Source organism: Podarcis gaigeae (assembly GCF_964106915.1).
Source record: "Podarcis gaigeae genome assembly, chromosome: 5".
NCBI lineage: Eukaryota > Metazoa > Chordata > Lepidosauria > Squamata > Lacertidae > Podarcis > Podarcis gaigeae.
Genome location: NC_139681.1, coordinates 53,821,437 through 53,845,923, shown reverse-complemented (window position 1 = coordinate 53,845,923; position 24,487 = coordinate 53,821,437). Strand labels below are relative to the sequence as shown.

Sequence of the window (24,487 nt, the reverse complement as noted above, 5' to 3'; positions counted from 1 at the left end):
CCTCGGAGCCCCACACTAGGCCAACACATTCAATGCCGGGGATCGATGGCGATGGTAGAGCCCTGAAAGAACAATCTTCCCGGATTAATAACGCCACCCCTCCCCCCCCGGCCCACAGTCCGCGACTGGTGAAGGACGGAGAAACCCGGGGGCGCCATCTCTCGTAAGGTAACAGTATCCCCTTCGCGCACCCAGGTCTCAGTCACACATGCCAGGTCAACCCCCTGCGAGGTGAAGAAATCTCGCAGGGTGGCGGTTTTGTTGCCTATAGACCTGGCATTGCACAACACCAGTGACGGAGGTGAGTAATCCTTGCTCACCCTACCCTCGTCTCTCAGGATGGGGCGCAGATTGGAAGGGGTACGAGCATATCCGTATCTCGATCCCATTCGCCTATAAAAACACAAAAATACATAAAATAATAACAAACAAAACAATACCCATTCCTCAGTTTAAAAGGACATAGATTATTTAATTAGCCAAAGGTGAGGGAGAAGAGTAATGTTTTTACCCAACGCCTAAAGATATGCAAGCCTCGCCAGATGGATACCATGGTTGATGGTATTGAAAGCTGCTGAGAGGTTGAGGAGAATTTACAGCAGCCACAGATCTGAGGTCCTGGCTGATGGGATAACCACAATTTCCCAGGAGGAGGAGGGACTGGCACATGGCAGTCACTCACTGTCTGTGCCTTGTGCTCTTTACCCTGCCTGCCCCACCATACTGCATTCTGTAAACCCCCCCCCCTCCAGCTCCTCTCCTCCCAGACACATCTCCCCTCCCTCAATAAAAGCAAACAACAGTTAGAAAAGTTTGTAGCAGTGGCCCTCTCTGCTTTGTAGCTGGTGCTGCAGCCAGAAGATGTAAATTGGCTATAGGTGTGGAAGTCACAGGACTACTGCTGTCACCTTCTGGTACCAGATTGCTGGATGGTGAGAGGCTCAGCAGGTGCAAGCTGTAGGATTATGCTTTCTTTTCTGTTCACAATAGCAAGAAAAATGTAACTGCGTGTGTTGAGTCAGTCAGATTTATGATGGTGAGCTTACTTATCCTGAAAGTAAGCATCAGTGAACTTTGTTCTCAGTAGACATACATAGGATTGCCCTACACAGTTTATGGCACATAGTAGAATGAATATTGGGACGCAGGTGGCGCTGTGGGTTAAAGCCTCAGCGCCTAGGACTTGCCGATCAAAAGGTCGGCGGTTCGAATCCCTGCGGCGGGGTGCGCTCCCGCTGCTCGGTCCCAGCGCCTGCCAACCTAGCAGTTCGAAAGCACCTCCGGGTGCAAGTAGATAAATAGGGACCGCTTACCAGCGGGAAGGTAAACGGCGTTTCCGTGTGCGGCTCTGGCTCGCCAGAGCAGCGATGTCACGCTGGCCACGTGACCTGGAAGTGTCTCCGGACAGCGCTGGCCCCTGGCCTCTTGAGTGAGATGGGCGCACAACCCCAGAGTCTGTCAAGACTGGCCCGTACGGGCAGGGGTACCTTTACCTTTACCTTTTTAGAATGAATATTTAATACTGACATGGACTGTGGAAAACACAACACAAAGCATTCATTTTATTACTATTAAATATAAATATAAAAAATGCAGATGTTGTGCCTTTTTTGTTTGTTTGTAGGTGTGATAAAGTAGAAATACGTTAAACCTGATTGTTGATTCCTACCACACACACTATGTTTTCACATTTTAGTATACCTTTATTCTGACTGGAGGTGATTTTAAATTTCCCACTTCTACCCTCTGCCAGAAAACAGATGCAGTTAAAAAAAAACACCACCTCGTAGAATTGTAGAGTTGGAAGGGACCCCAAGGATCATCTAGTCCAACCCCCTGTGGTGCAGGATTCTCAACTGAACCATCCAGGACAGATGGCCATCCAACCTCTGCTTTAAAACCCTTAAGGAATGAGAGCCCACCACCTTCCAAGGGAGCCCATTCCACTGTTGAACAGCTCTTACTATCAGAAAGTTCTTCCTGCTCTTGCCTCTTAAAAAACTTTCTATATGTGAAATTGTTTTCAAAAATTAAAACTTGGACAGGTTTTTAAATGTTTGAAACAATTCAAATTAACTGGAATGTGGTAATGATTTGGTGGAGTCTTTTTAAATGTTATATCCTCATATTCTGATTCCAAATTAAAATTATGCATTTGGCTTAGTTCCTAAATATACATCAATAGTGTGCTTAAGTTTCATGTTGGGGCTTTTTGCCATTGGAATATTTTATCCAGCTGAAATTTAAGGTGCTTGCTTGTTTGAATATGTAGACCACCTTATGAGAAGGCAAACTGGGTGAATGATGACTGGATGGAATATATTACTTTGAAATAGTCTTTCTTTCGCCAGACCTTTATTAGGCATTACAGATATAATACAGAATAGTATTAAACTAGTAATTACTGGAGATCTGAAGATAGGAATGCCCCCAAACTATATAGTAACATATTCATTCCAGCACCTTGGTGACCTGGAACAAAAGCAGCAATGCCTTTTAAGGCTGTATCATAGATCAGTTAATCAATAGAAAGGGTCTTAAGTAGTTTGGGACACATACTGCAGCTGTCCAACAATTTTCTTCTTTTTTCCTGACCTGATACCATACAGGAGTAATTGCATGGTTACTTGATTTCTAGAACATTTACACTAGCCATGTGCTGTACACATGTCAAAGTGTCCTAGACTCTGTGTAGACTAACAGTCTAAAAAACAAGAGACATGAGGGGAGGGGAGGGCCAATGGCAGAGCAAGGAAAATATGGTGTTAACAAGCATTAATATCTAGACGGTGCCAGGTTTGATCTGTCTTTGCTAGTGTTTTTGCTTGCATGGCTATAGAGCAAGCACTCAAAAGCTAGAGCAAGTCCTAGAGCAAGCCACTTGCTCTACTAAACGGGAATATTCTGTTGACTTCAGTTGAGTTGATTGCATATTCTCTTCAACTATATATTTTGGAAAGTGGGCTGTCTGCCTGTTTGTTTTCTAAATATTTGAACGCCTATCAAGATGTTGTTGTGAAACTTGGCACGATGGTTCCCAAGTAGGGTGGAGGACTTTGTTGCCATTTGGACACTGGGTGCCATTTTCAGGCACAGTGGTTCCTAAGGTTGGGATGGGGGTCAATGTTTGGACACCATATGCCATTTTGAATAAAGATGGCGAACTGAAACATGACTTTGGTATCACTTCATGCAATTTTTGGTGTGTTGGGTCCAAACTCACAAAACTATCCATTAAAAAGCCCCACAATTATTATTTTTTTACTAAAAAGTAAGCAATGGACGCTCCCCACTATTATCCTGTATGTGAGCTAAGATAGAATTGTTTGGACCGAAGCAAGGAAATGTAGCTGTGGCCCATGTAACTGATAAATTACTACAAGAAAAGCTTTGTTTTTAAAGTGAAAATGTATCATAAGAATTATCATGCAAGTCTCTCCTGTGTTAATTTTTCATTTCCATAAAGATGCTTGAGACTTGTCTGGCTGTTGAATTTTTGTAAAATTATTTTATACTTCTTGCATTCTATGTACTTAAGGCTTTGGCAATATTTAGGGATGGAAGAATTGTTGCGTTATTGTCAGTTGTTTCCAATGAGGAAATCACTGCTTGGTAAAGCTGTTTACATTCCTGTGGCCTGTGGTATAAGGAAATATCATGCTATAAAAATTCCCAATTATTTCCCTAAGGATCTCTTTTCTAAATCCTTTGATGCCTTGGGGGTGGGAGTTGGAAGTGAAGTAGAAAACACAGAAATCTAGTTTCTAAGCCATTAGTATGCAACCTCAAGCTTTGTTAACATATTCTAGTTTTATCTTTATTTTTATAACCCAAGGTCATGAATTGTACCAGAGTGGCTTCCCTTAATTTCATCAAACATTATAAGCTGATAACTGTGAGAGAATATTTTTTACTTCAGAAAAAAGCATGCCATGCAACTTTGAATGTACTGTACTGTGACTCCTTTGATACATGGTTACTTTTGTACGTTAGAGACTGTGAGAACACACTGTCCAGTTCGGGGCACCACAATTTAAGAAGCATATTGAAAGCTTGTGGTGTGCAGAGGAGGGTGACCAAGATGATAAAGGGTCTGGAAACCAAGTCTTATGGGGAACTGTTGAGGGAATTGCGTATGCTTAGCTTGGTAAAGAGGAGACTGAGAGAAGATATGAAAGCAATCTTCAAATTCTAAATGGTTGTCGCTTATGGAGCAAGCTTGCTTTCTCCTGCTCCATGGCTAGGACCCAAACCATTTTTGCTGTTCTTTGCCTGATAATGGTGTTAAGAAAAAATGAATCAAAAATAGTGCCCAGATTTCACGTACCATTCTCTGGCGGCAAATTTGGGTATTTCTGGATATTTGTAAGGCACCTAAGTCTTCAAAAATTGGTGCATGCATTCTGTTTTGTAGTGAAAGAAATTCAACATTACACTATGTCAAGTGTTCCATCAGAGCAGGCATTTCAGTTAGACTACTGACAGCTTGATCCACCCTCCTCTTGTGTACTGTTCTGGGGAATCTCCTGAACCCACCCACCCCCGCCAATTTCAGGGGCATGCAGGGGAAAGTCCTTTTGCACAAGTCCTTGTGTGGGCACCCACTGACAGGACTCATTAGTTGAATCCCACCCAATGTCATATTTATTTTTAAAGCTTAAATCAGTACGGGTGGCAGCAGAGATTTTACTTCGGGTTGCCTCATGGTAATTGCTGTTTCCCTCTACGCTGTATCGTTCTGTGACGGGAGCAGGGAGGACTGCGAGTGGGGCTGGACACAATTTTCCACAGAATGTGTCAGAATGAATGCTATGGCCAGGATATTTTGTGGGGGTAAATGGTGGCCACCAGGACGAAGCCTGCAAAAGTACCGTTCTCTGCATGTGCTATAAAATGGATGGGAGGGGTTGGACTTTGCTTCTCTTTGGACAGGCCATTTGCAGAAACCGTACAAACCTGTTGTGCTGCTTCTGCCTTCTGCAAAGTCAGAATGGTGAGAGATTCGACTGTTTCCTCCTCAGGGTTCTTTGCAGTTTATGAAAAACTTCAGGAGGAGAGGAGATTACTGTCTTGGTGTCCTGCTAATTTGATTTGAGAAGTATTGGCAATTAGAACTCAATGGCAAACTGATTTTACGGTGCTTTTTGAATGTCCAGTTAGGCACTATCTAACCTTACTTTCTAAGAGCAATTTTGATTTGTAATCAAAGATTCGTAAAAAACAAGCTTCATATAAACATTGGCTAGAATCCATTATATTGTTAAACGTGCTGAAGTCCTTTTGATTTCAGTTGTCCATCCCTGTTGCAGCCAGTTTTGAGGAACCAGAGAAGTCGAGTTCACTTTTCTGAACACCTGGTTGGTTGTTTTTTTAAAAACAAAAAAGTCAACAAATGCAGTGTTTTTGAGTGGCTGTATTTGCTCATGTAAAGTTATACTGAAATTTACAATCTGTGCAAGTTCTGTCTGGAGCTGACATGCTTTGCTTTATTTTTGTTTGCAGGTCAGAAGGGAGAGAGAACTGTGAAAATAACATCCAGGTAACAAATGTGATTTTGTGGAAATTAATAGCAAGAAAATCAGTGCTTATTTTTTTAATGGATGATTAAGAATAAGATTATAACATTAACAAAGATTGTTAGTACTTTTGAAAATTATTGGGGAATTTAATGCCAACTCTGTATGGATATTGGTGGGAGAGGGGGGTTCCTTAATTTATTAAGTTTTCAATTTTACATTTCAATATTTTTTTTGGAAACTTTAAAAGATCCAATGACTTCCATTCTTCTCCTTCCACGGTTCATTCTTCATATCATACATTCCTGCATATTTTACTATAACCATTCAAATCAGTTTTCCACTTTTACATCAATCAATTACAGTGTTTAATTTATCTTAATGCTGCCAGCGTACAGTTATTTTCCATATATACAATAAACGTTTTCCACTCTTCTTTAAATATATGTTTTTCTTGCTCTCACACTATTGCTCTTTTCCAAAGCTTTTAATTTTTCTAATGCTTTGGGAACACTCTCCAAAGGTTGTTCTAATGTCAACAACACATCTTCAGCAAATGCCCTTAATTTATAGATTCTACGTCCCACCTCAATACCTTTAATTTCCCTATTTCACTTTATATTCTGAAGCAATATTTCAAGCTCATAATAAACAGTGGAGATGGGGACAGCCTTGTCTCATTCCTTTTTCTACTTGGCATTGGTCTGAAAGAATGTTGTTTACTAATATATTTGCAGATTAATCAGTATAGATTGCTTTAACTCCTGCTAGGAAAGACTTACCTGTTTCCATTTTCTCTAAAACCTAAATCATAAATCATAGAATTATAGAGTTGGAAGAGACCACAAGGGCCATCGAGTCCAACCCCCTGCCAAGCAGAAAACACCATCAGAGCACTCCTGACATATGGTTGTCAAGCCTCTGCTTAAAGACCTCCAAAGAAGGAGACTCCACCACACTCCTTGGCAGCAAATTCCACTGTCAAACAGCTCTTACTGTCAGGAAGTTCTTCCTAATGTTTAGGTGGAATCTTCTTTCTTGTAGTTTGGATCCATTGCTCCGTGTCCGCTTCTCTGGAGCAGCAGAAAACAACCTTTCTCCCTCCTCTATGTGACATCCTTTTATATATTTGAACATGGCTATCATATCACCCCTTAACCTCCTCTTCTCCAGGCTAAACATGCCCAGCTCCCTTAGCCGTTCCTCATAAGGCATCGTTTCCAGGCCTTTGACCATTTTGGTTGCCCTCCTCTGGACACGTTCCAGTTTGTCAGTGTCCTTCTTGAACTGTGGTGCCCAGAACTGGACACAGTACTCCAGGTGAGGTCTGACCAGAGCAGAATAAAGTGGCGCTATTACTTCCCTTGATCTAGATGCTATACTCCTATTGATGCAGCCCAGAATTGCATTGGCTTTTTTAGCTGCCGCGTCACACTGTTGGCTCATGTCAAGTTTGTGGTCAGTCTTGGTTGATCATGAATGATCATGAACTATTGTCAAAAGCTTTCTCTGCATCTAGAAAGATTTAACACAGCCTGTTTCTTACTTCTAGGTACTTTATTAAATTGATTACATTTCTTACATTGTCTTTCATTTGTCAGCCTGGTAAAAGCCTGGCCTGGAATCTGTGGACTGACTTAGTCACATGTCGTTTTCAGTCTAATAGCCAGGATTGTAGCAAATAGTTTATAGTCACAGTTCAATAATGAAATAGGTCTGTAATTTTTAGTCTATGTTAAATCACTGTATTGTTTGGGGATCAGAGTAATGAATGCGTCTTTCCTTGAAGCTGGTACTCCCATCACCAGAATTCTGTTAATGGTGTCCTTAAGTGGTTCTATAAGTGCATCCTGAAACTTTTTATAATAAATTGCAGTAAGTCCATCTGGCTCCAGTGCTTTCCCCATCCCATATGAATATTGTTAACATAATTGACATTGCTGCTATTTTTTATTTTTGCTATACCTTATTTATCTCTGTCTATTTACCCAAGCACAGTAACTCAGTAGAACAGATAACTAACTGTTGATAGTGCTGCCTCTTCTCTTCTCTTCTCTTCTCTTCTCTTCTCTGCACCCCTTTCTACTAACCATCTGTCACTAGACGTTGTGTGTCTACAAATTTTAAAACTTCTGAGCAGTTAATAAAACAGTTCATAATGCATAAGCAGCTGAACCAATGGCTGGGGTAGTGGTGTATGAATTTCAGTCAACTGCATAGGTTGTTTTTTGTTGTCAAATTTTAGCTGATGATTTGCCATCTGCAAATCAGGTATACCCTACCTGATTATTGGGGGTGGGTGGGAATTATTATTCTCTTTCTTACATAAATTATCTCATTTGGTTCTGCATGACCTTGGCTTTGCCCTCGCCAAAGGGTGAGCAACCTACTTTCTCTTTAGGATTACTTTCCCTCGGGGTAATCTGTCAGAGGCTGAGTGTAGACTGAATTCAGTCCAACTTACTATTTGTAAAAGTCTCCAGTTCACCTGGGTAAAATCTGTTCGTGCATATGACTTGTCCCAGCTATGCAGCAGTTTGTCAGTTGTCCATGACACTTTCTCTCCAGCTGTTATGGCTCATTCCCTAAAAAGATTTCAAAGGCGAATTTCTCATATCCCAAAGGAAGAGGAATTTGATCGGAATTGTCACCCTGGAACTGAAACTGATAAGTAACACACAACTGTCTCCGAACAGCAAATGGTTATTTTCTTCCGCCCGTCAATTTATCTGAACCTAGCAAGCCAGTGTGGAAGGAGGCAATCTGAGAATTATCCCCCCACCTGTATGACTGCAGAAGTCTTCATATACATGGCAATTATCCAGGGAGATTTGTTTGAATTAATGTTCCTCGAATGTTGAGTCAGGGCTTGTCATTTGGTTTCCACAACCTTGGTTGAGCTTGTTAGCCAAAAAATCACAGCAAATATTAAGGGCAGTAAAACCCAAATATCTAGTAAGCTTTCACTTTAGAACAGAAGTTGAAACACTTAGCTTCTGAACAAAAATAAAATTCTGTAGCTGAGCACAACACATTTTCAACAAAATTGTCTGTGTAGGAAACAGCATATATGCTGTGTGAACATCCTTATGTGTCACTGGTGCATTTGTGTATGTGTCTTTTACAGTATGAACACAGGCTCTGCATAGTTTGTGCAAATGGAAAACTGCATGCCATTATGTGCTTGAACCTGAGGTCTGTTTTAGAAATGTGTAATATGTGAAGTGGCAACTAGGAAAATGATTTGGAGCCCCTGGTCTGTGTGCTGTCCATAGTTTAGATATTACTTGTCTCCATTTATGCCTATCCAATAAGACCACCATCTTAAATCCTTCTCTGATGCCACAACAGGTGAGATGTAGCAAAAGATTATCACAGAGGACCTTTTCAGTGGTGCCCCCTGCATCTTTAAAACCATGTCCCCAGAGTAGTTTGAACTTCATATCATTTTGGCACAAGACAGAAATCATTTTATTTCTCTCATGCTTTTAAATCTGTTAAGGTCCAATCTAGTTTTTAAATCTCTGCCAAATGATTGTATGCTCCTAATTCATGTTAATATTGGTTCTGTTTGATGTATGTCTTTTAAATTGTCTGGTATTTTGATTTGAAAGCTGCCCTGTGAATTTTTGCTAGCGTGGGAATATAAACACTTAGAATGAATAAATAAACACAGGGCCAGCACTTCCACGAGCCAAGCTGAGACAATTGTCTCTGGAAGCGTGGACAGTGAATTGGTGTCCTCTGGGCTCTCTGCTTGCTGGCTTGCTTGCGGGCCACCCACCCAGTGAGGCTCCAGTGAGCTCTTCCACCTTCTCCTCTCTCTTGCCTAGCTCTATTTTTAAACTTGTAACTAACTAGATTTACACAGAATGTCCAGCGCCTGCAGCAAAATGGTGGCAGCACAGGGGTTCCTGGCCAACGTATTCAGAAGACTGGGCTCTGAGGGACAATCCACTTGGCATTTCCTCTGAGCAAGGTAGAGAGGGGAAAGAGAGAGACCACCAGTGCTGCCACCACTAATGCATTGTTAAAACAAAACAAAAAGGAAATGAGAAAAGTGGAAGGGGATTAGCATGGGCAAGAGGAGTGTGAGGAAGAGGAGGAGCAGGAACTAGGCCTAAATAAACCAGCAATTCAGATACACAGGGATGTTAATGGTACTTTTTGGAACATCCAGGAAGGAACAGAATGGAATCAGGTTGAAGTATTAATGCTATCTTAAAGCTAGAACTACTGGTCCTCTTAAGCAAGGGATGAGGATTCTGGCTCTCCAGATATTGTTGGACCAGCTATCATTATCCCTGACCATTGACTATCTTGGCTAGGGCTAATAGAAGTCACAATCTAACATTTTGTTCTTCATTCTGATCTTAGGCAAATTTTATCAGAACTGCAAAGGACATTGCTGAACATGTAGACAAAAAGTTGGAAGACAGTACTGTGTGTTAATGTGCTCAAAATTGTGATGTGCTATCTTAAAGAGGTCTGGGAATCAGAATCTGTTGTATGTGGAACTCAGTTTATGATTAAGAGGTAGATCTTAAGTACCTTCAAGTGAAGTGAAAGAATCTTCAGATAAGTTACAGATAGGTAGTCGTGTTGGTCTGCCATAGTCAAAACAAAAAAAATTAAATTCCTTCCAGTAGCACCTTAAAGACCAACTTAGTTCTTGGTATGAGCTTTCGTGTGCATGCACACTTCTTCAGATACACAGATGTAGAACTAACTTAGTTGGTCTTTAAGGTGCTACTGGAAGGAATTTAATTTTTTTAATCTTCAGATAAGTTCTGTTTTCCATTGGATGCTTTTTTCCCTAATTGTGTGTCTGGGTTGCCTTCTTTTGAGTCTTCTAAATCTTTCATCAAATCCCAGTCAGAAATCTTATGGCCCTCTCTTGACAGATATACATTAGAGATTTTTAGAACTGATTCTGTGATGTGTGGGATCTTGAATTATTACTTGTGAATAGCAATGGTATTTTTTCTCTCCTATATTGTTGGTTTGCTTTGATATCCTACCCTGCCACCAGCAGTCTCAAAACAACACACATCGTTCTCTGTGCTCTGTCTGTTTGTTCTGATAACAATCCTATGATATAATGACAGGTCTAAGATCACCCAGGGAACATCAAGGCAGAATAGGGATCAGAACCCAAATCTCCCCAGTACTAGTCCAACACTCTTAAGTATCATACTGTCCCAAGGTGTGCTTGCTGTATATTTGCTACAGTTATGTATGATTCCTATGATTTGCTTTACTTCAGATACCACAGTAAAAACAGGATGTGCTAATAGTGTTATCTACTCTGGAAAGGAAAGAAGTCCTGTTTTCACTGTAGCTTCTTTTTTCCTGTAACTTCTTTTTCCTGTTGATCACAGGAAACTCTTTAGTAAGATAGTCCCTCTTTTGTCTGAGTGTTCACAACTGTGCGCTGTAACATGCAAGGAAATGGCTTTGTGTCTCTTCTCTCTCTTTCCCAGCCACTCTTCACTGCTGATTGTGCTAATATATCAAACTATAGTTTTTTACTAAAATGATGACATATTGGAATGCTGCCCAGATGCTAGTGCAAACAATATGTGAATATTATCTTCAAGCAACGTGGTAGTTCCCAGTTAAAAATTAACTTAAGAAGGAGTGTGAATTCATGACATTTGTAGATTAAAATAGTGTTTACTTGCATCCTGTACAGTAATAACCTTAACACTCCATCTGAACAAATTAAATTAAAGTTTTGGAAATGATGAAAGCCAGCAGTGCTTTATCAGTGCTCACATACCGTTGTTGTTCTTGCTGCTGCCGCAGACCAGAAGGTAGAGGGGAAATGTTAGTGCAGTGCAGCCCCTCTACCTCCTCTTAAGCAGTAACAGACGGGTGACTGGGAGTGGCCGCCGAGACCATATAACACTGGTCTTGAAAGACCTACATTGGCTCCCAGTACATTTCTGGGCACAATTCAAAGTGTTGGTGCTGACCTTTAAAACCCTAAACGGCCTCGGTCCAGTATACCTGAAGGAGCGTCTCCACCCCCATCGTTCTACCCAGACACTGAGGTCCAGCACCGAGGGCCTTCTGGTAGTTCCCTCACTGCGAGAAGCCAAGTTACAGGGAACCAGGCAGAGGGCCTTCTCGGTAGTGGCGCCCTCCCTATGGAATGCCCTCCCACCAGATGTCAAAGAGAACAACAACTGCCAGACTTTTAGAAGACATCTGAAGGCAGCCCTGTTTAGGGAAACTTTTAATGTTTGATGTACTACGGTATTTTAATATTTTTTTAGAAGCCGCCCAGAGTGGCTGGGAAGCCCAGCCAGATGGGCGGGGTATAAATAAATTGTTGTTGTGGTGGTGGTGGTGGTGGTTGTTGTAATAATAATTTTATTACATTGCATTTTGGAGCTCATTGAAACAACTGCCAAGAAGCTGTTTGGGAGTATACAAAGCGCTGGTGTTAACTTGGGTTCACCTGCTGTGCGCTTGCTTCTGCACTTTTAAAAAAACTTGTTTCCATTCTTCAAAATAATAGGTAGGCACTTATAACAGAAAATAGAGCGAGAAATATTCACAGCAGAATCCCTTAGTGTATCAAACTTCAGTTCTGTTGTCTGTTTTTAATCCATTTTGTTGGAGAAGGTATTTGTTTTCAAATCTGTCCTGAGCTTTTATAATGGGGCAGGCTAAAAATCCATATAAATCCTAATACCAGTAAAATGAGGATTTGCCATTTTCAGTTAGCATAGAAAAGCTAACTCAAGTCAGCTGAACAAGAACATTGGCAGAGTAACACTATTAGGACCATTCTATAAAGATAGGTTTGTTTTTGTCTCAACCTATATACCATCTCTGTTGTTACGTTCATTATTCCAAAAATCTTTTTTATTCCATTTTTTACTTACATAGCTTAAACCTATGTTTTAAAGGAAGACATATAGGATTACATAATGCAAGGTGGGACTAAAATAAAGAAATACATAGCTACTGCCCTCAACTGTGTTTGCATAACTTTAGTGTCACATTTTGGTTTTCCTGCACCAGAATATGAACTTTTTGACACAGATTCAAATTGTCAACATCCTTGTCCATGAGGCTTACTACGAGCCAGCCTGCAAAATTTAATCTACATTTGTTTGATGACAAATATACCAAATTGACTCTTAACTCTCAACTGACTCTTAACTCCACACGACTTTGTACAATCTTATTACCTCACAAGTATCTAAATAGGGAGTTTCCTAAAGATACTTTCTGGGCAGATTAATTAATTTGCCTAGAAAGTATTTTAAGGAATACCTTTTGAAAACAAATCTTGTATTTAATATATCAAGTAGCTGTTATTTTACTTACAGCGCCTGCAGAGTGTTAAAATGCTCTTCCTTATCTGCCCAACGGTCCCTCCTCTTTCCAGTACCATACGCAAGCATGAAGGCTGTTTTCTGGCAGCAGATAAATTTCCATATCGCTTTCCCTGTCAGATTCCTGGGCTATGAGATAAAGTGGTTTCATACAACACAAAAAGGAGAAGGTTAATGTAAAGTTCTTGATTGCACTTATGGGTAAGAAAAACTTGGCTATGGCTTTTAAAAGAAATTATGCAGGAGTGAGTTCTGGTGGGAGTTGAAATGTTGCTGTTTTTCTCCTCTCTCCCCCAACATGGATGGTGTTTTCCAGTTCAGTTCTAGGGGCTTCATTTAAGGTAAGCATCACAATCTGTTCTTTCCCTTGCACGTTCAGTTGTAGGGTGGTTCAGGTTTAAGAGAATTGCATGTTTAGTTTCTGAGGCATGTTTTTTTCCTGAACCTTTTCATGAAAACTTTCTTTAGTTTTGCAAGTGACCAGGGTGGGGTGGGGAGTTATATTTTGCTGTCATACAAGAATTCTCAAATTAGGTTCGAAATAAACCAGAATAAAGGGTTGTAAGAAAATATTCACCCTAATGTTGCAGCACTTAATTCTAAGCTCTTGCCTCCTGCTTTGCTATCTTAAAAGTAACCAACTCAGACAAACTTTAAACAATAGGTTCTCTCTTGTTTTATAAACTTGTTGGAATGATGAAATGAAAAGTAACTGTTGGGAAACAAACTTTTATCCCACAAGCCTTCGTTTTTTAACCAGCAGAGTTGTAAATCATCAATAGATGTCATTTTTGTCCTTCGCAATATTTTGATATACTTTTATTGCAAACATATCTATTGCAAACATATTCCAAAAAGAGACTGTATAAATACATTCTCAAGCAATTTTATCAACCTCATTGTGCAGTTTTAATAACATGAGGATTTGAAATATCCATGTGGCAAAAACTGTCTTTAAAAAAATGATACGTTATTAAGAATTTTATTATTTGTGCTAGTGAAGTATATTGGCATGCCAGCTGAAACTGATGTCATTTTTGTAAGCTTTATTCTTTGGATTTAGTCACCGCTGGATGCCTCACAGTGGCTGAGGTTTTTCCTCTGAAAAGTTTTTTTCATCCCATTTTCTTTGTGTTCTGGTTTTATGCTGTCTGTATCAGAGTTTGGAAATAAATTAAGCTGAATTGATAGTGAAACCTTGGGTGTACCACTAAGTGTTTTATATATGGAATTATTTTTATTGCTTTTGCACATGTAATTGTTTTAATTGTTGACATTTTTATTGTGAAATCTCTGAGATATTTTATTGAAAGTGATTCATAAATTGAATCAAATAAATAAACAACCATTTTCGGGCACAGTACTTCTGATGTAGTATAGGTCAGTTTATTTGCCTTTGCAAACATATTTTGACTAACTGATCAGGCAAGAACTGTCCACCTATTTATTATTTCCTTTTTTCCAAAATTGTGTACCCTTGCCCATTACCATTTTTAAAAGGAGAGCAAACATTCCATCTTCATTTACAGCTTATGTGTAGGTATGTGCACATTTCTTGTAATACCCTTGTGGTCACTGAAAAAAGGGTCAAAATGTTAGATGAACTAGTTTCATGTTGTAAAAGAATGACTTTATGTATTTTGAGTGTTTTTATGGCAATAAACTTAGGCTTAACTAAAGATCTCAGTGATTCCAGGTTAGTGTAATGAGTGGATAACTGTTTAGGAATAATAGCCCTGTACTACTTTTGACGCTGGTGGTGCTGTGGGTTAAACCACAGAGCCTAGGACTTGCCGATCAGAAGGTTGGCAGTTCGAATCCCTGCGACGGGGTGAGCTCCCGTTGCTCGGTTCCTGCTCCTGCCAACCTAGCAGTTCGAAAGCATGTCAAAGTGCAAGTAGATAAATAGGTACCACTCCGGCGGGAAGGTAAATGGCATTTCTGTGAGCTGCTCTGGTTCGCCAGAAGCGGCTTAGTCTTGCTGGCCACATGACCCGGAAGCTGTACGCCAGCTCCCTTGGCCAATAAAGCGAGATGAGCGCCGCAGCCCCAGAGTCGGCCACGACTGGACCTAATGGTCAGTGGTCCCTTTACCTTTACTTTTGAATAGCTCAGCTATGCTCATGTTTGTCTTCAATATGATCCCAATCCCTTACTCATGGCCTCCCATTCTAGAATAACTCATAATGACTCCAGAGCTACTGTTTTATCCTGACACTCTTAACCATATCAACATATCTTATTTCTTTTCCTATCGCTCATCCTTCTCACCTCTCTCCTCTCTAAAGTTTGTGTAAAGTGTGTCTTGTCAAGTTTAGTAAATTCTTAGTAAGCCCATAGAAAATTTGTGTGTTAGGATTCTTGGTCAGTGGACTATTACTGCAGACTATTACTTGAACCTATGACGTTTATGCTATGCAGTCCTGCAGAGCTCAGTGTTATACCCCATGTTGTTCAACATCTTTACTGTGTGCTGGTGCTGGGAGCTGTCACTTAGTGATTTAGTCTGCAGGGATATTAGAACCAACATCGACTGTGATTTCAGCACAGGGTCTCTCTCTTTACAGCAGTAATGGGAATGAGCAAAGTGGCTTTGAGCTTCATATTATAAGATTATGGATTTAAACCATTTTGCATATACATACAAAAACAAAACTATGTAGACAAAATATGAAACAACTTGTCTGTTCCATTAGCTCAAATACATCAAACACAAATTATATAATGTGCACTAAGTAAAGTGGAAGATATCCTGAGTAGGAACCAGCTGCATACCCTGCTATAATTCAACAAGAGACTCCACACCAATAGCTCCAATGGCCCATACCAAACTAATAGCATGGCTCTTCAGTGTGGAATAAATTGAAGCTAGAAGACTCAACTCACACCACTGAATTAATTTCACTGCCTTAATTTGCTAATAATGTCAAGACCCCATCTCTCTCCCCATCCTCTTGGGGAGTATGTTAATGGATAACTGCCAGACCTTCATTGTTTTGTCAACATGAAGCCATACCTAAGGAAGTTCACTACTGCTTGCATGTACAGAGAAAACTTGTGTATATTTAGGTTCCCAGAGTCCAGTGTGAATTAGCAGGCTGCAGATAGGAATTTCTTAAGGAAAACAAGATAACAGTCTAGGAAATTGATCTGAGTAAACCTTCTGCTGCTGAGTCAGCAGTAGTTAGTGTTAAGAAATGGATCAGCTATAAAATGTGCATCTCTCATATCTTCCTTAAAGCATTTGCAGTCGTTTCTGTTTTAAAGACCACCTGTTCCCACATGAAAATGCCCAGAAGTTGAGGTCTTCATCTGAGACCTTTAGAATTAAGATGGGTAGTGACCAGAGCCTTTTCAATTGTGCCACCCTGTCTTTGCAATACATTTCCCACGGAGGTTCATCTGGCACCGATCTAAAGTCTTTTTTGGCAACAGGTGGATATCTTTTTCTTTTCACAGGCTTTTTGATCCTAGTGTTTCAGCTTGGTTTTTTAACCAAGCAGTTGCACTGTTTTAATAGTTAATTTATTGTGTTTCTATTTTGTATCTTTTCAATTGTTAGTTATCCTTGAGGCCTTTCAGGCTGAAGAGGATTCCGAGCAAATAAATATTAATAGCAGGGATTCGGAGTTGCAGGAGGGGAGGAATCTCAATCCTACAGAAAGTACTTAGAAGTTACAAGCTGTGCGCACATGCAGTGATAAGCCGTGCTGCCTAATTGCTCCTGCTTTGCTCTCCCCCCAGCACTAAGCAGGAAGCCTTGGCGTTCCATTTCATCCAAACCCAGGGGTCATGGTTTGTTGCTTCCCAACAAGCCAAAAATCAGCATGCCAACAAACCATTGATTAAGGCTGGCTAGTGATTGTGTCTTATTAGTTTAGTGGTAATGGGAAGCCACTCACACCAGGGGAGGAGTGAAGTGCAGGCAATTGGGTACGGGGATGTTGCTCATTCAAAATAAACTACAATAGAGCCCCAAAGTCCAGCTTATTGTTATGTGTAAACATGGCTAATGTTTCTTCTGTGAAATATTAGAAACTTTTAACACCTAAAGTAGGGTGATGAATGCAGCTTCCTGCTTTGATGCACACTTCAGAAAGGCAATTAGCAGCCGCAAGAGGAATACTGAAATCCATTATCTATTCTAGAGAAGAGATACCATTAATCAGAACGATCAGTTTGCACAGCTATTTAAAGGTTTGTGTTCATACTGACAAGGGACATATGTATTAAACAGCTAGCTGTTCTGTTACTAAGGTAAAACATATATGTATCTCTGCATATTCATCAACACAGGACTTTCCTTCAAATATCTGGGGTTTTAAATCAGGTGCACCTGATCGTGTGAAGTGGCCACTATTATTATTTCTTATATATTGCACCTTTCTCAAAAGGATTAAACATATCAATACTAAAACAATTCACTGAAAGCTTTTAAAAACAGTTTAAACTCCTTGAGTGCTAACCAGATACCTTCCTTAGAACACTAACCACAAACACCTCTTGATTGTGAGTTGATCCCATATTTCTTCCTCACTTAAGTACTACGTAACATTGGCATCGACAGACACCTGTACTATTTAAATATACAAAGCATGTGTATTGCTCTGTGATTCATTTTGGCATAGGTCTGGCATGTGCTGTAGTATTTGTTGGTGCTAATTTGAGCTGGCAAGATACCAGAAGCATTTTTTCACTTAAGAGAGTGTGCAGAAGGCAGCACCTCATCTTCAGAGTTTGTATAACCAAAATCAGATATGGTGTTGTTTAATCTGAGTATATTTAGGGCATGATTGATTGACTATGAATAACTGAAGTTCAGGAGCATATGAATTGGACAGTACACTGCCTTTGAACAACTGTATGCATGGGTTTATTTTAATCATTAACTGAAGGTTAGTACATGAGCTACGTGGGATAGCAATCTAAGCGTGGGCATGTTAAATGCATGTTCTTGTAAGATGCAATGCATGTGAGAAATTGTGGGCTGAATGGCTGCCTGCAGCTACTAGGGGGTAGTGTGCTATTTGGTAAAATGCACACGCTTTGCTTTACCTGTTTTTCTGGATAAGCTTCTGCTTTTATGTCACAATGTAGGGATACAGAATGTGGAAAGCTCCTGTAGTTAGTTATATGTTCAGCATACCACTGAGAACTAAAATTTACCTTGTGTTTTTCCTGACCAGATATGTTGCGCTGTTCAAAGTAGTTTCATGAAACCAGCTAGCACAAGTAATAGTGTGTGCCACTGATTCTGTTTGTTTGGCAAGCACCTCCTAAAATACATAATGCCTTGGATGACTTGAACATGCCACAAAAGATAGAGCTCTAAGAATGTTTCACCTTTCTTTTGCCAGTAAAGCACAACTGCGTCCACTCTGGGTACTTAATCTGACTGAGCTGGCAGTTGTCCATTGTTATCAAGAGAGTGGGGGAAGGGAGGGGATAGAATAACTTGATCCTCTTAGTCGAGATATGCAACACACGCTGCAGACAGCCCGATCTGGATTTTATTTCTTCATCTCTATGTGATCCAGTATGCATTCCTAACATGTTACAAACAGTTTGTGTCTCTGAAAGCACAAGATCAGTTTTCAGTGGCAACAGCCCCTAAAGGAAACAGACTGATTCCTCCTTGAGCAAACATCTGGCCAATTGTGGATGGAATTAATTGCTGATCTCTGCTGCCTGTGTTTTTCTTCTCTTGTCATTTCCTTTGCAGCTGTGAAAGGCAAGTTTTTAGACCTAAAAGCAGCATGGACATTTCCAGCAGTAGTAGTCTAAAGTTACAAATATTATAGATTTGGATTTAAATACCTCCTGCAAACATATTAATTTTGAAAGCTCAATATGAGATAGGCAATTATTTTGGGAAAAATTAAGACTCCGTCTATGTTTGCAACACTTTGGAAATTAAGAACCTCTAGTGCGTGAAGCTTATTCCCCTGCAATTAAGGAAAATAATCACCTACAAAGCTGACTGTTGTTTTTATTGCTTATAACCATTGGTAACATTGAGATAAATCCCAAAAGGTTGATTTAGACAGAAAAGTACATATTTTTATAATGATCAGAATTGTTTTGTCAAAATCATGTCAAATCTTGCTCTTTCGTCATATCACAAATCATCAACTGCATTCAAGAACAATTTCTAACATTTGAAAGGTGTGACAGTTAACCTACTGGTTTACTGTTAATGTCCAGAGGCAAACTGCAGTGTTAACAGTACTTTGTCTCCACCCACATATTTCTTAGTTTATTGGAAGAAATACCTTAGTTACAGTGGTGGAAATTAAAGAGGCCACTTTGTAGCAAACTCCACACACTAGAAGAGTGGCCTCAGTGCTACTCACCCAAGACTCAGCCTGCTGGATTCCTATTTCATTGGTATTTCTTTATGGCAAGGTACCTGTAGCTTCCTGCCTGTGTCTAAATCATGTGGCTTTATATCACTGTTGAAGTCATCTAGTACCTGGAATATAGCAAGAGTGCCTGCAAGTATGGACTGATTGTCTGATTCTGCACTCTGGGTTGCCTGTTGTCCATCCCTGCCAAGCTCTGCAATCGCATGGCTATCAGCAGACAAATTTAGAAGCAAATGCTAAGTGTTTTGAACCACAGTTCAGTTTCATGACGATATTTTCATTCAGTCCATTCTTAGCCACTGTATCGACCAAACTCCACTGTCCACCAAGGAGCTACAAGTGAAAAACACTAAAACTCTTAAGGACTTGATATTTCTTCACACCACCTAGAGGACCTTGCTGTGCCGTCACTCCCCATCCCTATTTATCCTCACCTTCTTTGTTCTCCCCAGCTTATATACTTCAGTGGAAAAGTACAGGAGAAAGGTAGAAAGCAAGAATTATCACAGTGGCATGACTGAAAAATAATGGATGGATTTTTAAAAACACTGAAGTTAATGTTTCAGTGAGAAAGAAAACTGTAGGGAATTGTGGTGGTGATGGGGAAGTACCACCAAGAATAGGGTGGTCTATATTGAGCTTTCTGTTGCAACTCAATGCATGCTTACTTGGGTGTAAGCCAATTGAGTTCAATGTGACCTTCAAATACGCAACACATAGAACAGGACTGTCAAAATTCTAAGTACCGTATTTTTCGCCCTATAGGATGCACTTTTCCCCCTCCAAAAATGAAGGGGAAATGTGTGTGCGTCCTATGGGGCGAATGCAGGCTTTTGCTGAAACCTGGAGAGTGAGAAGCGTCGGTGCGCACCGACCCCTCTCACTCTCCAGGCTTCAGGAAGCTATCCGCAAGCCTTGCGAGCCCGGTGAGAGTTGCCGCCAGGCTCGCAAGGCTTGCGGATAGCAGCCTGTTCTGGGGTCAGGGGAAGCTCGGGCTTCCCCCGCCCCAGCCCCGCAGCTGGGGGGGGGGATAATTTTTTTTTATTCATTTCCCCCCAAAACCCGAGGTGTGTCCTATGGGTCAGTGCGCCCTATAGGGCGAAAAATACGGTAAATATTGCCTTAGAAGAATCGGCTGTACTTGGGATGTGTATAGATAAACAGGAGTTTTATCTCTTTGAAATCTGGAGGCAATGTTGTCCTAGATTGGCTGATTTTGTATGTGTTTAGTCTTTTATTTTGAGCATAGTTTTACTTTCTTGAGCATTTTATTTTAATATTACACTTGCCATAACCTGACTACTTTCAGAGTCTATAATTTTGTAGACTAGTTTAATAGGAATATTGACTCTAGAGGATGCTGTCTCAGTGTAACGAGTCTAAGATAATCCACAACTCCATTTCAGCCCCACACTACTTTACCGTCCTGCCAAAGCATCGTGACCACCAGCATTTGACATTCTGAATATGAGTGCAGGGATGAGCATCTTAAATGATGCTCCACATTTTTGTGTGTCTATTTTTCTTTTTCAAACTAAGATTAACTGAAGCAGAAGTTTGAAACTGCTCATGTTCTTTCATTCATTACACAATTACGTGCACGTATTTGTGTGTCCTCCCTCAGCTATCTCATATTAAGTGGTTTTTGGCAGACAATGAGAGTTATGGAAACAATTAAAATTCCTATGAAACATTGTCTCACTTGTTTATTTGGAAGAGTGGGTGGTGGTTGGGAAATAAAGGGCAGAGCCTTGCTTTAAAATAAAAGTAATTTGCTTTGGAGAGGAGTTTTTCAAGGAAAAAATGTCAGTGTCTTGTATAAGTTTTCAGCTTTCTGTCAAACTGAGCATTGACAATACTAGGTCAAACACATTGAAAATATTCTGACAGGCAGTGATACAGTACTGATATGTAATTGGATTATGGTTTAGTGTAGAAATGAAGTTTAAATGCTCATTAATTTCCTACGGATAAAAATACAGAATAAAGCAATGGTTTGATCTAATCATACTTGGAGTGTGCAGTGTTTATTCAGAAGAATCCCAACAAGCAGGAGATCTCTGGTCTCTCCCCCCCCCCCCCCTTGGTATACATGGGTACCATAGAAATAGGAAACTGTGGAGCATGGAAATGGGAGGCAGGAGTCTTATTTTTGCCCTAAAGCAGGGATGAGGAACCTGTGGCGCTCCATGTATTATTGAACTCCAACTCCCATCAGCACCAGCCAACATAGCCAGTGGTCACTGATAATAGGAATTGTAGTCCATCAGCACTTGGAAGGCCAGAGACTTTCCACCCCTACCCTATAGGGATCTAATACAGGTGCTACACCCATCATAGGACTGTATTAAGCTTTAAATGTACATATCAAATATCCACTTTAGTTAATATAAGCACTCTTGTTTTTCTTTTGGTTTTACTGGTTAGATAAAAAGGGTTCTGCTACAGTTCATTCAGCTACAGTTGATGGACTACTGCCTGGATGACTTTTTGTTTCTTATTACTAGTAGCTATATAATAGAACCTGCCCATAACTGATATCATGATAGAAGTATTTGCTCTGATTAAGGCAACATATTCTGGGACTGATATGAAAATTTGGACAGAAATACATATGACGTTACTCAATTTTGTCAAGTTTTGAGGATTGAGGAGTTACCTTTTTAAGTATTAACAAATTTGTTTTAAGTTTATAAAAATACTTTTACAAATAGTAATTAACAACAAACCATACTGGCTGATACTATCTCATGTATCTCAGTCCCCTTACACATCCTAATGAATGTTCTTGTCAAATCTAATCTGATTAAAATAAATAACATATATCATTGTATGAGATTTAAAATAATAAATAAATAATAGAAAAAGTTAAATTTCATGGGTAAGAATGTGAAATCAGCAGGTATGTTACTGCTATCTTTGCTAATGATCAAGAAATGTACGCAAGATTCTTAAAAAAAACAACCCTTTAATTTATGCACTTTTCCCTAAACTATTTTCTCATGCTTTGGCAAGTCTTCAGCCAAAGTTGTAATGATGATGAGATAACACTGGGACATATATAAGCCAACACTATAACCCTGTTATCATTTTCTGTGTAGGCCAGGGGGCCCCAAACTTTTTTTAAAGAGGGCCAGATTTGATGAAGTGAACACTTTCTGTTGTTAGTACTTTACTTCATGCACTGAGGAGTATACTCAAGAGACGTGAATTCTGCAGTGACTGCAGTAACAATTCAAACCAAAATACATTGGTATCATGGGTCTGCTAATTGCCTTTCCTTTAAGCTGGGTTGTCAGGAAAATTTAGAGTTAAACTAGAAATTGGATTCTGGATAAAGCATTCATTCAGTCTGAGTTAGATGAGTCTCCAATGGTTTCGGCAGCTGTGAGGAGACTGATGGCTAGAATGATTGGAGGGAGGCAAGATCACCTTCACTTAAGTGAAATATTTTGTGACAAATGAGAATGCAAGGAAAAGGTATCATTCCATTTGCCTCTACACACCATGAGGAATGTGGTCTTCACTTTTTCACCTGGCTATACTATTCCTGTAGGACACGGGTGGCGCTGTGGTCTAAACCACAGAGCCTAGGGCTTGCTGATCAGAAGGTCGGTGGTTCAAATCCCCACGATGGGGTGAGCTCCCATTGTTTGGGCCCTCTCCTGCCCACCTAGCAGTTCGAAAGCACGTCAAAGTGCAAGTAGATAAATAGGTACCACTCCAGCGAGAAAGTAAACAGCATTTCTGTGCACTGCTTTGGTTCGCCAGAAGCGGCTTAGTCATGCTGGCCACATGACCTGGAAGCTGTCTGTGGACAAACACTGGCTCCCTCGACCTATAGAGTGAAATGAGCGCTGCAACCCCAGAGTCGTCCGCGACTGGACCTAACAGTCAGTGGTACCTTTGCCTTTATACTATTTCTGTAGTGAAGTAATGAAACATCTTCTGCCTCATTTCGTAGCACACCTCATTGTGGGAGACAAGGTTGTGCATGTAAAGACAACTTTAGAAAGGGAAAATCCAGTGAAGTTGGAAGGGAAGGGAAAAGAACTAGGAACTTCATTCCTCCCCTTATGTAATCTAAGAATTCCATGAGGAAAGAGAAAATTATAAAGTCCCGTCCCATCTCTTTTGCTACATTCCTGTAGAAATTGAGCAGTCTGTTTCCACTTCATATAAGTGAGAGCGTAATGGTACTTACAAAGTAGGTTAGAGAGTGAAGCAGAACACATATGAGTGAATATGAATAATGAAGCTAAGTATTTTGTATGTGATAAAAATTACTTTGTAAGCTCCACCCATCCCTGGATTTCCACCATATGGCTTTTTTCAAGTGTTGAAATTTTGAATACTGTACAGAGTATTCAAGGCAGGAGAGCACAAAATGAATAATCACTCTTGTCTAGACCACCCCATTTTTTGCTATTGGGAGGGGGGCTGTCACAGTGGCGTAGCGTGGGTTGTCAGCACCCGGGGCAAGGCAAGTAATTTGTGCCCCCTAACCCGTGGATTTGTGCCCCCTAACCCATGGATTTGCGCCCCCTAACCCTAACCCCCAGATGTTGCGCCCGGTGCGGCCGGCCCCCCCTGCACCCCCACGCTACGCCACTGGGCTGTCATAAAGAATCAGCCAATACTAAACCCTTTTAAGGTTTTGAACTTCAGATATTTGAAAGAGAAAAGGCACATTGCATATAGGTGCTCAGCAAGAGCCAATTACTGCTTACCCGAGGTGAGTGAACAAGTGGCAAATTATAAGGATATCAAGGTTTGGCATCTCAGAACAACTTGTTGATACCATTAGACAGTTTCATCTCTTCTATGTGTCATTCTGTGAGTCCAGGGCAGCTACAAATGCCCAGATTTGTTTTCATTCACTATTTGAAGCAAGGCAATAGTGAGAATAGGTAAAGGTAAAGGGACTCCTGACCATTAGGTCCAGTCGTGACCGACTTTGGGGTTGCAGTACTCATCTCACTTTATTGGCCAAGGGAGCCGGCGTACAGCTTCTGGGTCATGTGGCCAGGATGACTAAGCCGCTTCTGGCGAACCAGAGCAGCACACGGAAACGCCGTTTACCTACCCGCAGGAGCGGTACCTATTTATCTACTTGCACTTTTATGTGCTTTCGAACTGCTAGGTTGGCAGGAGCTGGGGCTGAGCAACGGGAGCTCACCCCGTCATGAGGATTCGAACCCCGACCTTCTGATCAGCAAGTCCTAGGCTCTGTGGTTTAACCCACAGCACCACC

At 40.6% G+C, this 24,487-nt stretch overlaps 1 protein-coding gene across 31 annotated transcripts in view; it reads left to right on the top strand.

Annotated features, from left to right (window-relative positions):
- ADD3 (adducin 3) overlaps positions 1-24,487 on the top strand; it is a 100,924-nt gene that overhangs the window by 36,243 nt on the left and 40,194 nt on the right. For 20 of the 31 annotated variants that reach the window (XR_014565002.1, XR_014565003.1, XR_014565004.1 and 17 more), the window contains one exon: positions 5,503-5,539. The exons of 1 other annotated variant lie outside the window; for it this stretch is intronic. The gene's annotated coding sequence lies outside the window, so the exon portion shown is untranslated. Of the gene's footprint in view, positions 1-5,502; positions 5,540-12,867; positions 13,070-13,184; positions 13,210-24,487 lie in introns of those variants that run through there. 10 more of the 31 variants (XM_083741598.1, XM_083741584.1, XM_083741600.1 and 7 more) reach the window with 3 other exon arrangements.